The following is a 15,269-nucleotide window of genomic DNA, read 5'->3' as shown; positions in this document are numbered from 1 at the left end:
ACAAAGCAACCTCTTTTCAGTAAACAGATAATGACCTGGTCAGAGGAAATACAGTAATTTTCAAAGGATGCTTAGAGATAGATAGTTAGGTTATGTCTAAGTAACCTCAGTGATTCAGAGGATTCTGTGACCTCAGAATGACTCTGGAACACACTTTTTGAAGTCAGAATGAGAGGTTTTGTGCATCTCCCCAGAATAAACATCCATGTGAGAACAATGGACTGAATATAGGACTGTGGTTTTTCCAGGCATCTTACAGGAGCTACGTGCCATACAGGAGATAGCACAGGCAGGGGCACAGCTGGTAGGAGCAGTGACACACTAGTGACAGGCCAGGACATCAGAGAGTGATCCTGCTACCTCTGAGGAGCAGAGTGGTTGCCTTTTGCTGAGACAGCCTGCCTCTCTTAGTCCAACACAGTCACATGCCTTATTGGAGATTTGACTCCCAGGGATCAGGGGATTCCACATATCCAAGACCCACACCTACCCACAGAGGGAAATGCCACCTGGGAGCATGCCCTGCAGCCCCATCATAGCTATCTGCTACTTGGGGCATCAGCCAGATCCTCATCCTCATGCTAGGGCTCCTAGCCCAGGCCCTTTCTGCACTCAGCACAGCTCTTATCTTGTCCCCCAGGAAACTGGACAGCCTTGTGGCTGGATGATGCAATCAATGAGAGAACAGAGTAACTGTTTTAACATTTTTTAAAGTTAAGTGGAGTTACTGGAGTTGTGAGCTGTGACTGGAGTTAAGAGTTGAATATTATTTTCCCCTGCAGCTATTTAGCACAAAGTGAACTCATGCTTTTCCAAAAGACACCAAAATGACTGCCCATCAGAAACAATAGCCAGCACAGGAAAAGAATGGCTATCTCCTTTTGGTTAGAGACAAACTTCACTTCAAGTGGAATAAAAAGATAAAAAAAAAAAGGACTGTAACTGTTTAATAGTTTTAGTGCCATAATAAACTAAAGTTATATTGCTGTGCTGTCTGCAGTGCCTAGTAAAAGCAAGCACCCCCATCTACCAGGATAGACCCCTGCCTCCATAAAAAATGCTTACTAAAAAGCTAAATCACCTTAAAGGAAGGATTTTACTGTCCTCCTGCTAAATGAGCTTTATGAGCCATTTGCTCAATTCAGCCCTGTGTCTTGTCAAGAGCGCTGGCTGTATACCACACTTGTCAGCATTTGTTCTCACCTTCCATTCAGTTGTATATTTTTATACATTGACAGCTTCTATCATCAAATTTAATTACCCCTTTTAGACAAAGAAATAATTGACTCCTGAGATCTTCTTTTCTTTGCAGCAATCCTAACAAACCCACTTCTCAGCAAGTCCTCAGACAATTAAGAGGCACACTCAATTTCCACAAAACAAACACGATGCAAAAGCCATTTGCATGGCACCAAAACAGATGAGACACCGAGGTTACTAACTTTTTAAAACATAATTGTTATCTTAGTCCCATTCATTTCACCTCCTTCAGTGAAACACATCTTCTGCAAAAAAAATCTGGTACTAAACTTACCTCTCTGAGAGCTTGAATCACACCACATGCCCAGCCTCTTCCTTGGAAATGTTTTTTTCTGTTTTTCTTCCATCAGACCAACCATACCCTGGGAAGTATCAAAAGCAGCATGACAAGCAGGACAAGGGAGGTGAAGCTGCCCCTCTGCTCTGCTTTTTTGAGACCCCCTCCTGCAGTACTGCATCCAGTTCTGGTGCTGCCAGCAGAAGGAGGACACAGAGCTGTTGGAGCAGGTGCAGAGGAAGGCCATGAAGATGATCAGAGGGCTGCACAACAACCTTTGTGGGGACAGGATGAGGGTGTTGGGGCTGTTCAGCCTGGAGAAGAGAAGACTCCATAAAGACTTCAGAGCAGCCTTCCACTACCCAAAGGGGACCGACAAGAAAGCCAGAAAGGGGCTCTTTACAAGGGCTGGTAGTGATAGGATGAGGGGCAATGGTCTTAAGCTTGAGGAAGGGAGATTTAGACTGGATATTAGAAAGAAATTCTTTCCAGTAAGGGTGGTGAGACAGTAGAACAGGTTGCCCAGGGAGGCTGTGAATGCCCCTTCCCTGGAGATGTTTGAGGCCAGGCTAGATGAGGTCTTGAGCAACCTGGTCTAGTGGAAGGTGTCTCTGCCCGTGGCAGAGGATTTGGAACTAGGTGACCTTTAAGGTCTCATCCAACCTAAACCATTCACAGGTGGATGATGTAGCTTTGCTGAAAGCTCTAAATCTACCTTGGTCTCTACCTGCAAGTAATTAATGCCTGATTAGTATAATGCCATCTTCATATTTATCACTGCAGTATACCAGAAACAGATTGTGCTGTGTTAGACCATCTGATCATTTGCTCTGCATTTCCCCAGGGCTTGAGCTCTGGGTCACAAAACAAAACCCATGCATGTTACAGTCAGTTGCTGCAGAATATCTGAAGTCACTAATTTTCTTTCCTTTTGGAGTTAAACACAACCACCATCATTTACAGAAATGGATGCAGAGTCCCAGCCATCCCATCTGTTCCCCACTTGGAATTCCAGTTTGGCTGCTGGATTGAAAATGTCAGCAGTTCTATTTGTCCACCTTTCTAATATCTTGAAGGCCTCCATTTAAACTCTATAAAGCAAGTCAGGCTTCACAGAGCATCAAAGTGCTCTTTACTCATTTGTGTAACCAGAGCCAGGAATGATTATACCAATTATAATGAAAATCCTACGGACTATTAATCCTAGATAAGAAATAGAGCACTAAAGATAGTATCTCCTACTGTAATTCTTTTCCCTGAGGACTCTGCTGCTGTAGGCCCAAAAGAACAAATGACAGGCAATGCAGTTACACCCCCTTCTATTTTGCAACCTAGTATCCACACTGCAAATGCATTGCTTTTCCTCATCCCTTTTAATGCTTTGCTTTTTTTCCCCTCCAAAACTTTCACACAAATTTCTTACTGGTGCATAGAGTTTGTTACAGGTGTGCTGGTATCAGTATGATGTAGAAAGCAGAGAGTTATGGAAGATTGTGTTGTGCACAAAGAGTAAAGGCAACATAGGTTCATCTATTCTGACCCTAAGTCTTCCATCAGGAAGCATGCATCCCTTCCTCTGGGTGCTCAACTGCACACAGGTATGTTCTGGATTTGCTCCATCACCTTTTCCTAGTCTTGTTTCTTTCACACTCACACTGCTTCACCAAATACTCTTGTCGTCACAACAGATCTTTTCTTCAGTGGTAAGCATTTAAGATGTCTTGTGAAGCCATCTAGGGGCTTCTTCATTCAAAACCTCAGGAACTTTGGAAAACTCCTAACCCCATTAAAATCAATGCTATCTTTGCCATGAGTTCCCAGTGTCAGCAATCAAGCCTTTCTTGATTTATGACATTGTTTTGAAGATGAGTATTTCTGAGAGATCTTGCTAGGCAGCCAATCCAAACGAAATGCCAGCCCAGTTTCACTCATGACTTTTCCCTAATTTGCATAAATGAGTCAAAATTTGAGTTTCTGCAGGAAAAAAAAAAAAATAATCAGGTAAGTTTGACTTAGTCTTAGGTTTCACTGGAGAAGTTACACTCAACTTGGTATGTCACTGTTTGCTTAAAAAACATTCTTTCTGAATTCCTACACGCTTGTTTTTTTTCCCCCTCTGAAGAGTTTTAGGTCATTCTTGCTAGAGACGAGTGGATTTCACCAAGCTGTAGAACTACTTTGATGGTCTGGAGTGTGTTTTACTGGGTCATGGATTTGCTGCCTATAACATTTTCTTAAGGAGCATGTCATCACATCTCAAACAAAAACACCACTGTCATCTGAGCGCTTTTATCAGGCTTTGCTGTCCTGCTATGCAATGAACCACAGAGCCCGTTACGTACACTTGTAAATTATTACTTTACTGGGACAAGTGAATGAAGTTAAATTTGTATTTGGGGCTTTTTGGCTGGTCTTCTGGCTGTGAAGTTTTAAGCTGCAGTGGTTAGCAGGTAAAGCTTGCTTCTCTTCTCTTTTTTTTTCCTGTTTTGTTTTTTTTTTCCTGGCAGCTGCACATTTGTCTCTGTGGTTTGATGTTTGTGTGGTAGGGGTTTATTCAGTTTGCTTCTTTGGCTTTCATACTGTGAGCTGTTGGAGCCTTACTCAGTCTGGGTTCTGCTACCGCATGGAGCTGCAAAAGCCATGGCATCATGGATGGAATAAAGGTGGCAAATCAAAACACTGTCTCGACTTTCCTCTGGTATCTGCTCTACCGACAATCTTTTGACTGTGTCTAAAGCACATAGAAATGCAATCAAAAACTCAGTAAAAAAAAAACCATCTATTCAGAGCACTAAGTCACTCCATTCCAGAGCTCCTTATAAATTGTCCATCTATCTTCTGGTCTCCTTACCTGCAAGTATGCAGAGAAACTGGCAGAATACATGACCAGAGTTTATACTGAATGTAACGACATCAACTTGTATTTATACAAAAGTTAGAGGGAGGGCATCTCCCCTTTTAGCACAGATGAATTATTTAAAAGGGAGGAGGGGAGAGATAGGATCATAACTAAAGTACGTGCCTTATCAAAATTGTCAGGGCTTTTACATTCCATTTCCTTGTGATAAGGCTCTTGTGCTGAGCTGGTATTCGGAAGTGAGCCCAAAGGGCTGACTGATCAGTTTACATAAGGAAGGAAATAATCAATTTAGGGCTGTTACTGAATGAGCTCTTATCATGTTCATTTCCTCACTATTGCTTCTCAAGCTAAATATTACATGTTTAGGAGGAACTTCAAAAGATTTGAGCATTCTAGCCTCTGCATTTTATTAAGGAAAACTTTTTCAACAGCACAAAACATATTCTTCTTGTTGTGCGAGTAAATAAGCCATGCACTGGCAACCTTTCATTTTAAGACACTGTTGCTTGCGTTGAAGGGAGCAAGATGTTTTTGCATGAAGTCTACATGTTTTTCTAGCTCACTAATTAATATTTCAGGCACTAAAGAGAGATCTCAAAAGGTACTAATAAGTAGGACACCAGGTTTCTTCTTCCAACTGGATTTTTCTCTCCTCCTGCAATGTACTTTGTTTAACTGCATTAGCTTACTTTTTCTCCCAGGAATATGTTTTCCTAAGACCCTGATGACAACAGCATGATTTGTGGCTGCACGTGACTTGTCATGCTAAAATTAAAATAATGTTGGCTCTCATTTTGACTTTGCATTAAACTGTTAAAAAAAAAGTACATTGTGTCTGCTAAGTGACCAACTATAGCCCTTTTGTCTACAGTAGCTGTGCAGTGCTCCTGAGGGCTTCACTGAGAGCAAAAGCGGTTCCAGGGGATCAAAATTCGATTACTGGGAGAGAGCGGGGAGGAAAAGCCCCAACTTCAAAAATAAAACCACCCCAAAACAACAACTGAGGTAGCAATTAATAGATTTGCATTGGTTGCATCGTGAATTGGTACTCAAATGGAAAACAGCTACAGATTTAATACAGTGCAGCTTTCACATGAACCATTACATGAGGACAGCATTTGTTTCACCATGCGTGCTTGATCTGGCTCGCACCTTGGTCACAGTCAGTACTGAGAAGGATTTACTTAGGTCTTAGCTGGGATGTTTATTTTTCCACAAACACAGATTACATTTGTATCCTGACGTGTTTGTGACTGGATTGTGTCCAACCACGAGGAAAAGCCACTGAGATGCTGTAACACTGCCTTTGCTATAGAACGTTCTTCATTGGCATCCAACCGCTACAGCAAGTGCTGCAGAGTATGCCAATTGTGGCCAGTTCCCTGTGCCAACAAATTTGATAATGAGACCATGAACAAGCTGGAACTGAGCAAAATGGTCAGAAAATAGTGCCTTGGATCGGTTTCTGCAGTGCACATACATTTGGAACCAAAATATGCAAAGAAAGTAGGTGGGGGGGAAACAACACCAAAAACCTCCCAACATTGAAGCATCAAAATCTTGAGAATGCAAGCAGAGGACTGGGTTTTTTCTGAAGTCTACAGTTAAGTTAGGAGCTGGCTGGTGTTTTGCTTTTGGGATACATGTGAACTGGCCAGGGCTGTACAGGCATGCCAGGAAAATCACTAGCAAGATATGGCAAAGGCTATACCTAAACTTCTTGCATAGGAGTACATCTGCTGTTTCTCACCTGACATCTGGTTAAGTACTTATTGCTTCCTGATTGTAATTAGAATGAAGACAACAGTGAGGAAGGCCACTTAGGAAGACCCCAACAGGAATATGTGGAACTCATTGACTTATTAATTCTTCCTTAGACTACAGCAATGCTTTCAATACTGGAGCTAGATTTCATAGTTATGAAGAACTGCAAACAACACAGATAGCAATGGGCTCACCATCAAATAGCACAACTACAGAGCATGTTCCATCATTACCCATCCTCTGGCCTCCTAAAGGACACAGACTGTGTGAGACAGCCTCTCGGAATATAATCCAAAACTTTCCTACTTGTTAGCCTGCAGTACTTCTGATCTGAGAAACTGTCAGGACTTCCTCCCTGAGGAACCTCGATTCTGGAATTTACTTTGTCCCCTGATCCAGCACAGCCTGGAATTCTAGCCTACCAGAGCACTTGGTAAAGCTCATCCGTTCCGCTGTGAGTAGCCTCCTTCCCAAAGCTACCATTACAACTCCTTGCCTCGCTCAGATTACAGCACTGTTGGATCCAGGTATTTCAAGCTAACACATCTTTAATTTAGAGAGCTAGATTTACTTATGGAGCAAACCACTTCCCTCCCAGAAAGGTTATGTACTTTTCATCACCTATAATGAATATATAGTTTAATGAATTCATCAAGAGCCTGAGCAAAAGACCTTGAAATGAAGGGGATTCTGTTCAACAGTTTGCTGCCTCAAGAAAATACAGAACACACAACTTGGATTTTATATAACACAAAGGATGATGCATTTGCATTTAACAGCCAGTTTTAAGCAAGAAATCCAATGCTTCTTTCCCTGGGCCTCATGATGTACGCAGTCTCAGCCAGGCTTTGATCCAAAACCCTTGACCTAACTCTTCAAGGTACAAATACCGCAGTGCAGAAATTGTTTGATATGGATGCTCTCTAAACTGTTTCCCAGAGAACATTCAAATAAAACAGGCATTGTACTTCAGTAGGCTGTCCTATGCTTCTGTAGGAAAGCTGACATTAATTTACAGAGAGGGCAACAAAAGTTGTCCAAGGATCACCAGGTGCTAAAGAGACAAGAAGGTCTTCCTGCTGTCCAGCACCTCCAGTAAGATGAGAAGATCACTGAAACAATGTGGTAATGAGTAACCAATTGTTTTGAGGCAGACTTTCTGTGATACTGTGTCTCTACGCTCTATAAATCATTGACAGGTTTGTTATGCAAGTGGCCCCTAGTACCTTGTAAAGAGAGCTTCTCCATGCTCTGCTGCTCTTTCTGCTGCAATTTGTTGCAGGTCTAATAACTGCTTAAATAATTTCTGAGAACTAAAAGCATAGGCTGGATCTAAAAGTGTAAACTAGAACTCTTAGGCTTAGCTGCTAAATCTGCATACCTACCACTGAACCTGAAGCATCTGCATCAGGGTGCTTGACAAGATCAGTGCACCATGCTCAGATTCTCCACAGCAAGTTCATTAAGTATCTAGCTCCTGTTTCCTGTGTTCTAATTTAGGGTACCAAAAGTGAGAATATTGGTCCAAGACCTGGAACACTCAAAAGAGAGCTGAAGGTCTGGAGCAAGTAAAATTTGTGTTAATTCTTGGGAGGAGAGTGTCAGTTCTGCACCCCTAGGTAGTCACACCTTTCTAGTACATGACCACTGTGTGAAATTTCAGCATTTACTGCCTACAAAGTCTCCTGGCAAACACGGACACTAACTCTTAGGGACTCCAAACTTATGATTACTGTCCCCACTGAGCCGTTGAAGGTCAGGCATAAGGACAACATTTACAGCAACTGTATGGCCCTTCCTAGCAGCCATCCTCTTTGAAAAGGAAGCACAAAGATGGTGACCAACAAGAAAAAGACATCCCATTACATACCAGCAGAAAATATTTCTTGAGTGCAATACAACTAAGGCTTTACTAATCTCCTGTAGAGCACATAAAGGAGTTTAATTTTGTAAGAAAGAGAAGTCTTGGTTTGATTACCTCCACAAGCTTTGAAGTGCAAGTACAGCAAAGCTTGATCTGAAAGCCCCAAGTAACACTGCACGTAGCATAATCCACCAACTGTCTACACAAGTTTCACTTCCATCTTACAAGGAAGAGCTAGGCAGGCTGTTTGACCTCTTGAAATCAGTTTGCCTGCACAAGTGGGGTAGTAATAATCACTTTTCTCAAGAGGTTATTTTTGCATTATTATTGTTGCTGTTACAGTTGATTATTCTTCCTAAACCAGGTAACTATCACGTCAGTAACACGAGCTTGTGTCACCTGCTTAGCATGGCTGGGTTGGCATTGGGCTCATAGTTAATTGTAAAGTGGGTTGGCTCTTTTTTTCCTTTCTTTCCGTGATAATGAGAAAAATCTAAATATACACATATTCTGGGCTAATAACACCAAATAGTGTGTACACTGGCAGACCCTAGAAGCAGCAAGTTTAGTCAGATGGCAAGAGATCTCAGCAAAATACTCTGGATTTACACCAAGAGGAATGAGATCGGCCTGAACTTTTATTAAATTCGCCTGTGTTTGTAATCAGAGTCTTACTAGCCTGCTACCAAAATTTGACCTACAAGGCATCAGTACTAGTGCCAAAAATGGCATCCTGGCCAAAACAAATATTTTACTTTCAGTAAATAAATTTTCACTTTCCTGCCTAAGACTAATGTTGTTGAATTACAGCTGAAAAGCTCAGAAGCTCTCCACTTCCAATATAAGCCTCTAATGAACGTAAGGGACATTTCTGCATCACAGTCCAAGAGCCAGCAGGATCTTCCAGTAAGACTCTAGGAACTCCACAGGAGCATGATCTAATGGAAAAAAAACATGACCAAATGTAACCCCTAGTAGAAATGTTCCCTATATCTGTCATTTTCAAGGAACATTTTTACTGGTCTAACATTAGCTAATTCTTGGAGTTCTCAAGTCTGCCTATAAACGTACTAACAAAAGGGGTTCAGAAAAATAGGACATACAGCATAGCTCAAGGCTCTGCATAAAACTGCAGATGATAACCTTTAAATTATTATTCACTTCTTGGAAAAACAGGGCACTCCATTTTCACCAGGGGTTTTCTCCGGTGCCCTTTAGCATAATTTAATAAACGCAAAACACAGGAAGAGAGAAGGCAGCAGAATGCAGATGGTAAGCCAGGAAGTTTTTAAACTTGGCCATAACACTGGTATTCCTCCCCCAGCAAATCAATACTATACCTCTGTCTGAGTGCCAACCAGCTCTGTCAGACCTCTTTTCCTGTGTTTTTGACTTTCAGCATGCGGGAAGCTGTGCAGCCTGAAGAACTAAATTAGGCATCTGCCTCTTCAGTGCAATTCAGCAGGACACTCCAGCCCACACTCTTACCATCCACACTCGGGCTTCCTCCATCCGAGAGCATCATTACAGCTGCAGAAGGCAGTTGTGTGCATCACTCGTGGTGTGGCAGGAAATTGGTCACAGCATGGTGTACATTTCTCCTTGTTGTTATCATTATTATCATTCACAGAAACAATTTAATAATCAACAACAGAAGAAACTGCCGTAAGCACCGGGCTGTTTTGTCTACGATCCTGGCTCCAAACCTTGAATTTTTGTTGCTAGGTCATATGCTAAGGTTAGCAAATAATAATGATAATACTAATATGATAAACAATATCAGAAGATAAAAGTAACACAATGCCTACTGTAACCACTCCTTGACTGTTGTTTTGTCTTTTTCTCACTTGTATCATGGCATACCACTGCCTATCTGCTTTCCTGTGTGAGTCACATCACAAATTATACCATTTATTCTTTCAGAGGGTTCAAATGATATCATAAACCATGGAGAGCAAAGCTTGCCTTGCACCCTAATGTAATCTAAAGCGCCTGGCGGTGTAATTGCCTGGCTGTTGACTGCTCTGCTTTACAGAGCATTTAAAGCAATGAAAAACAGTGTCTGACGGCAATATTTTTCCCCCCATTTATATTCATCTCATTCTTTCTCTACGCCTGATGTTTTGTTTCACTTTCTCTTGTCTGTCTTTCCACTACCTCCTTACACTTTCTTCTCCCAGCTTCCTTCTTTCCTTCTTTCTCAGAATCCAGTGATAGAATCAGAATTGTTTTGCTTGGAAAAGACCTTTAAGATCATCAAGGCCAACCATATCTCTATCCCAGCAAAATGGCACTGGGGTACAGTTCAGTAAACAGAAGATACCACAATGACAGAATGTTTTGGGTTGGAAAAGACTTTTAAAGGTCATCCAGGCCAGCCCCCAACATGTAATACTGTGGTACCTCCAAGTGCCTATTAAAAGTCCCATGGTGTATACATGCCATTACACATGACAGACATTTATAGAGTATCACTGACTGGAATAATGGTGGCCTTGCTTTTCATTTCCAAAAGTGGGAAAAAAAAAAGTGTAACTCTAGTGCTTTTTGGTGAACTTGTTTGCAATAATGACCATTGGTTCAAACTGTATCTGGAGGATCAGTTTGACTCGCCTTCATTTCCATGTATTTGTGGTTTACATTCAGCTCTCAAAATGTGGTTCCAAACTACCCAAGCCACAACAGCTGTTTTCAGAAACTAGCATTTCTTATCATTCAGTATCAAGCACTAGGGCCCATTAGAGTAGGGAAGGAATGCCACAAAAGAACCAGGTTCCTAGAGCCCTAAGAGATTTATTTCAATTTCTAATCAAACTGGTTCCCAGACTTAATTCAATCAGACTTTATTTTTCCTACATGTTGGCAGGAAAAAGATGACTTTTTTTTTCCCCCCCAGAAGAAATTACTGTAAATGTAAATGGCTAAGCACTCAAGCAGTGTATTAACAATTCTAAATCCTTTTTTTCTGCTCTTGATCATAAAATTCCTTCCTTCCAAGCAAAGTGCAAAGCATAGTACAGAGAGTATAAAGACAGACCATCTGGGCTAGCATGCCTGCCTTTTTCATACTCACACAGATTCAGGGTGACCTCTTTCAATGTTTCAGACTCCATCTCTTTAGAAATAACTGGAAACTTCTTACAGCTTATCTTATGCCTGGGATCTCTGGAAATGCATCAGATGTATTAGACCTGACTGAAGAAGAGGAAGGAGGGGGAAAGAAGTGAATTGTTACAGTGCTACTACTCCATGTCTGTTTCAAGCTCACTTGAAAGAAATTTGTTCAGTTAGAGGATAGTGACTTCCCATATTACAATCAACAGGGGAACCAAGCAGATAAGCAATACTGACTTTTGCTGCTAACAGCAGTGAGCTGCTGCTTTAAATGTTAATCATGTGGTGACATGACATGCTTAAGTGTTGAAAAGACAGCACCCCACAATAATGAGAAGTGACACACTGCACCAAGAACCTATTTGCAGCTGGGAAAAGCATTAGATGTGTATATGGGCTTCCCAGATAGAACAGCACTGTCCACTGGATTTGTATAAATATGTATGGACACTCTAAGAAAGAATGGGACAGAAAAATAAAAGGGATCCAGGTTAAATTTAGCAGAGTGCAGAAGGTTTCTAGGTCTTGAATTGCAAACAAACTATGCTGAGTATATAACTATGATCACATCTAATACCATAGCATACCTGTTCAGTTCTGCTGACAAACCTGCAAGCAGTTTAGTATTTTTATGCTCTTTCAATACAGGCATAGCAGATTGCTTAACTACACTCAGAAGGAGAAGGTACCTTGAAGATACTCCAACTTCTCCAAGAAAAGCTTGTTTCCTGTACTTCAGATGCACCAGCCTAAAGGGCTGAGAACATCAGCATACATGCATCAGCAGAGGAGGAAGGTTATTGTAAAGCAGTTGTTTTCAGTTTGCAGCACCTCTACAGAGAACTCTTTTCTTTAGACCACATAACATTTAGGAACATATGCACTGGTTAAATTTCCCATTCTTGTAATCATGGGTAGCCTCACCAGAACAACACACACCACTGCCCATACACAGTGTGAGTTGGCAGGAAAGTCCTCCTTACAGGAAACTCCCCAGAGAATAGAATAGAATAGAATAGAATAGAATAGAATAGAATAGAATAGAATAGAATAGAATAGAATAGAATAGAATAGAATAGAATAGAATAGAATAGAATAGAATAGAATAGAATAGAATAGAATAGAATAGAATAGACCAGGTTGGAAAAGACCTTCAAGATCATCGAGCCCAAGCTATCATCCAACACCACCTTATCAACTAAACCATGGCACCAAGTGCCTCATCTAGTCTCCTCCTAAACACCTCCAGTGATGGTGACTCCACCACCTCCTTGGGCAGTCCATTCCAATGGCCAATCACTCTTTCTGTGAAGAACTTCTTCCTAACCTCCAGCCTAAACCTCCCCTGGTACCATTTGAGACTGTGTCCTCTTGTTCTGGTGTGGTTGCCTGGGAGAAGAGACCAAGCCCCACCTGCCTACAACCTCCCTTCGGGTAGCTGTAGACAGCAATAAGGTCTCCTCTGAGCCTCCTCTTCTCCAGGCTAAGCAATGGTGTAAGTTTTAAAAGAAGGCAAGATTGCCTCTTCATAATCAACACTAAAAGAATACTGATGCTATAATGCAAAACCACACAGGCAAAGAAACATATAGACTATATAAGAACAGACAGGTACTATCCCTTCTAGGGCATCAGCTGGTGTTGAGCAGGTATGTGAGAGGAAGTTCTCTGCTTCCCTTCCCCTTCCAAAATTGACAGCACTGTCCTCACTTCCCTTCAGCACAATTTTTAGTTTACAGAGTAGTTCCATGGAGTTGTTATATCTAATGAAAACAGTGAAGATAAAGTGCATTAAACAGACTAAAAGAACATGTCAGTACTATGTCATCTGCAGTAACAAAAAAGACACAGCATGATATTCATATATATATGTATTAAAGCATATAGATTATGTGGTCACATAAATCATGACTTTTACTTCAATTACTTGATTTCATTATATTTGATGAAAACACTACCTCATAAGTTATTTTTTTTCCTTATTTATTAACACCTGGCTGTATTGGTTTTCTTTCCTTACATTTCATTGAATGGGGGGGGGGGGGAGGGGGGAAATGGCTGTGATGTTGATCTCTACCTAATTTAATCAAAAGTCTCCTTTACTGTACTACAAAGTGGTAGGAAGTCACCTAATTCCTAGACACTAAAGAAAAGATCTTTAATTTGCTGACACTGGTGAAACTTACTCAGGTTTCCCTCTTATTTTTTCAAGTAGATTTCTGTAGTGTTTCCTTTTTCTAGATTTTTTCACTCTATTTTATCAATAACTGGTCACATTTTAAGCAGAACAGTTTGTGTTTATATGATTTTGGGGGGGAGGGAAGGGGGGGAAATGTTTAATTGGACAGTTTAACAATGTCTAGCTGTTAGACAACAACTTACAGTCAGGATTGATTACAAAGGCAGCTCCTAGACCACAAAGGTCCCAGTGCTTTTGAATGGTTTCTCCACATTTTCGTCCGTGCACGCTGCTGTATGCATAAAGGGTGACTTCACTCATCTGCATTATTGTGCTGTACATTCATCAAAGTGCTGATTAGAATCTGAAAGTTCTCAAATAGCAGCAGGATTTAGTAATTTGTAATCAGATACATAAGAGCGAACAAAAGGAAGTATCAGTGCTTTCAAAGGGAGTTTGTGACCTTCTTGGGTAGGCTCTGGAATGACTTTCTCTCTTGATTTCAAATTGTACCTGAACAGCAACATTAACAAAGCAGCTAGATGTATATTACAGGTGAGGGGATGTTTTCCAGGCAACTATCTGCTGTGCAGTTACCATTTCATATTTTACCATGCATTTAGGAATATTAGGACACAAGAAGGATAGCACATATGAGCTGCTTAGCATGGGGAAACTGTGGGACCTTTAATTTGTGGTGGCTAACATCTCTAGTGGTGATTTTCTGGTTTCATGTGGTCCTGCTGCTGCTTTTGAATTAACCTGAGGCTGTGGTAGCATTTTGTTGAGCAGTAATGAGGTCCACAACGAGCATGTGCTGGTTATTCTATGAAACATTGAATAGCATGTGCTGGTTATTCTATAAAAACTTGTCTAACAGATAATTGTTGGACTTGATGATCTTAGAGGCCATTTCCAACCCTGATGATTCTGTGGTTATACATCTGTAGTGGGTATGAACCCTCTCTCTCTCTAAGGGCATGTAGATGGTTGCAAGCTACATTATGATATGAAAGAAGTCAAGCATTTTATTTTCATTTTCATCAAAAAGAAACCTGTTTCAATAGTGTATTTGTCTCCCTTTAGACTGCTTCTTCTGTCTGCATAAAATGTCAATAAATCATTCCCCACTTGATTATTCAAGTGCAGAGCATATCCCAAAGAAAGTTTACAGTTTCAAGTCAAGACATCTTTGTCAATGACCTCAAGGCTCTCACGGATCCCAGGTGGAGTACAGCTCGCCCGTTCAGATCTCACTTTCAGCCTCCCAGGCAATACCTGTTACTTCCAGTGTGTTATTAAGTTATTGCTTTGCTTACAAAATGCAGATATGTTTAGATGGTAAGCAGGGGGGCAGCATAACCCCATCTCTCCTTTTTTTGAAGTTATTGACAGCACATTAGGTTGCAGATATTCAGTCACCCTGCACCAAAATCCAAGTGCAGCCACCTGCAAGACTCTCAGGACTTCCCATCTCACGTGGGGTCCTTCTGGGACCCCACTCAGCAGCATGAAGCTGCTTCAGACTGCTCAAAATTGCATTCAGCTGCAACATCCTCCCAAGGGCTGTTTCAGCAGTTGGGGCTTGCCAGAGTTCATGAATGGTTTAAGCATCCCTCCTGCCTAACCTCAGCTCTGTCCCAGGTGTTCTCCCCCCGTGAAAGGCACAGTGAGAGGGTGCTGCAGGGGCCAGACTCCTGCAGCAGTTCAGTGGTACCCAAGGAATTCTCCTGTGCCCCAGTGGAGCAGGGGTGATGGATGCAAGCCAGGGATCTGGCTCAGGAACTGTTTTTACAGATAGCAATTCTCTCCCCACACACACTTTCATTAAATGGAAATTGCTATGTGTTAGATAACATTGAACTATCAGCAAGAAGGAACACTGGGAAGCATTTCCTTTAGCCCACTGGATACCACACACTTTGCTTAGCTCCTAAAACTTCCCTTTCAA

General features: G+C 41.4%; 1 long non-coding RNA gene across 1 annotated transcript in view; it reads right to left on the bottom strand.

The window, feature by feature from the left end:
- The window catches only part of LOC137448952 (uncharacterized), a 48,038-nt gene that overhangs the window by 29,859 nt on the left and 2,910 nt on the right, over window positions 1–15,269 (bottom strand). Inside the window, exon 2 of the long non-coding RNA XR_010989267.1 lies at window positions 1,535–1,622. This is a non-coding gene — a long non-coding RNA (uncharacterized lncRNA). The remainder of the gene's footprint in view (window positions 1–1,534; window positions 1,623–15,269) is intronic.

Source organism: Melanerpes formicivorus, unplaced genomic scaffold, assembly GCF_026170545.1.
Source record: "Melanerpes formicivorus ecotype bairdi unplaced genomic scaffold, bMelFor1.0.p_v2 SCAF_27, whole genome shotgun sequence".
Lineage (NCBI taxonomy): Eukaryota > Metazoa > Chordata > Aves > Piciformes > Picidae > Melanerpes > Melanerpes formicivorus.
This window is presented reverse-complemented; position numbering and strand designations above follow the sequence as displayed.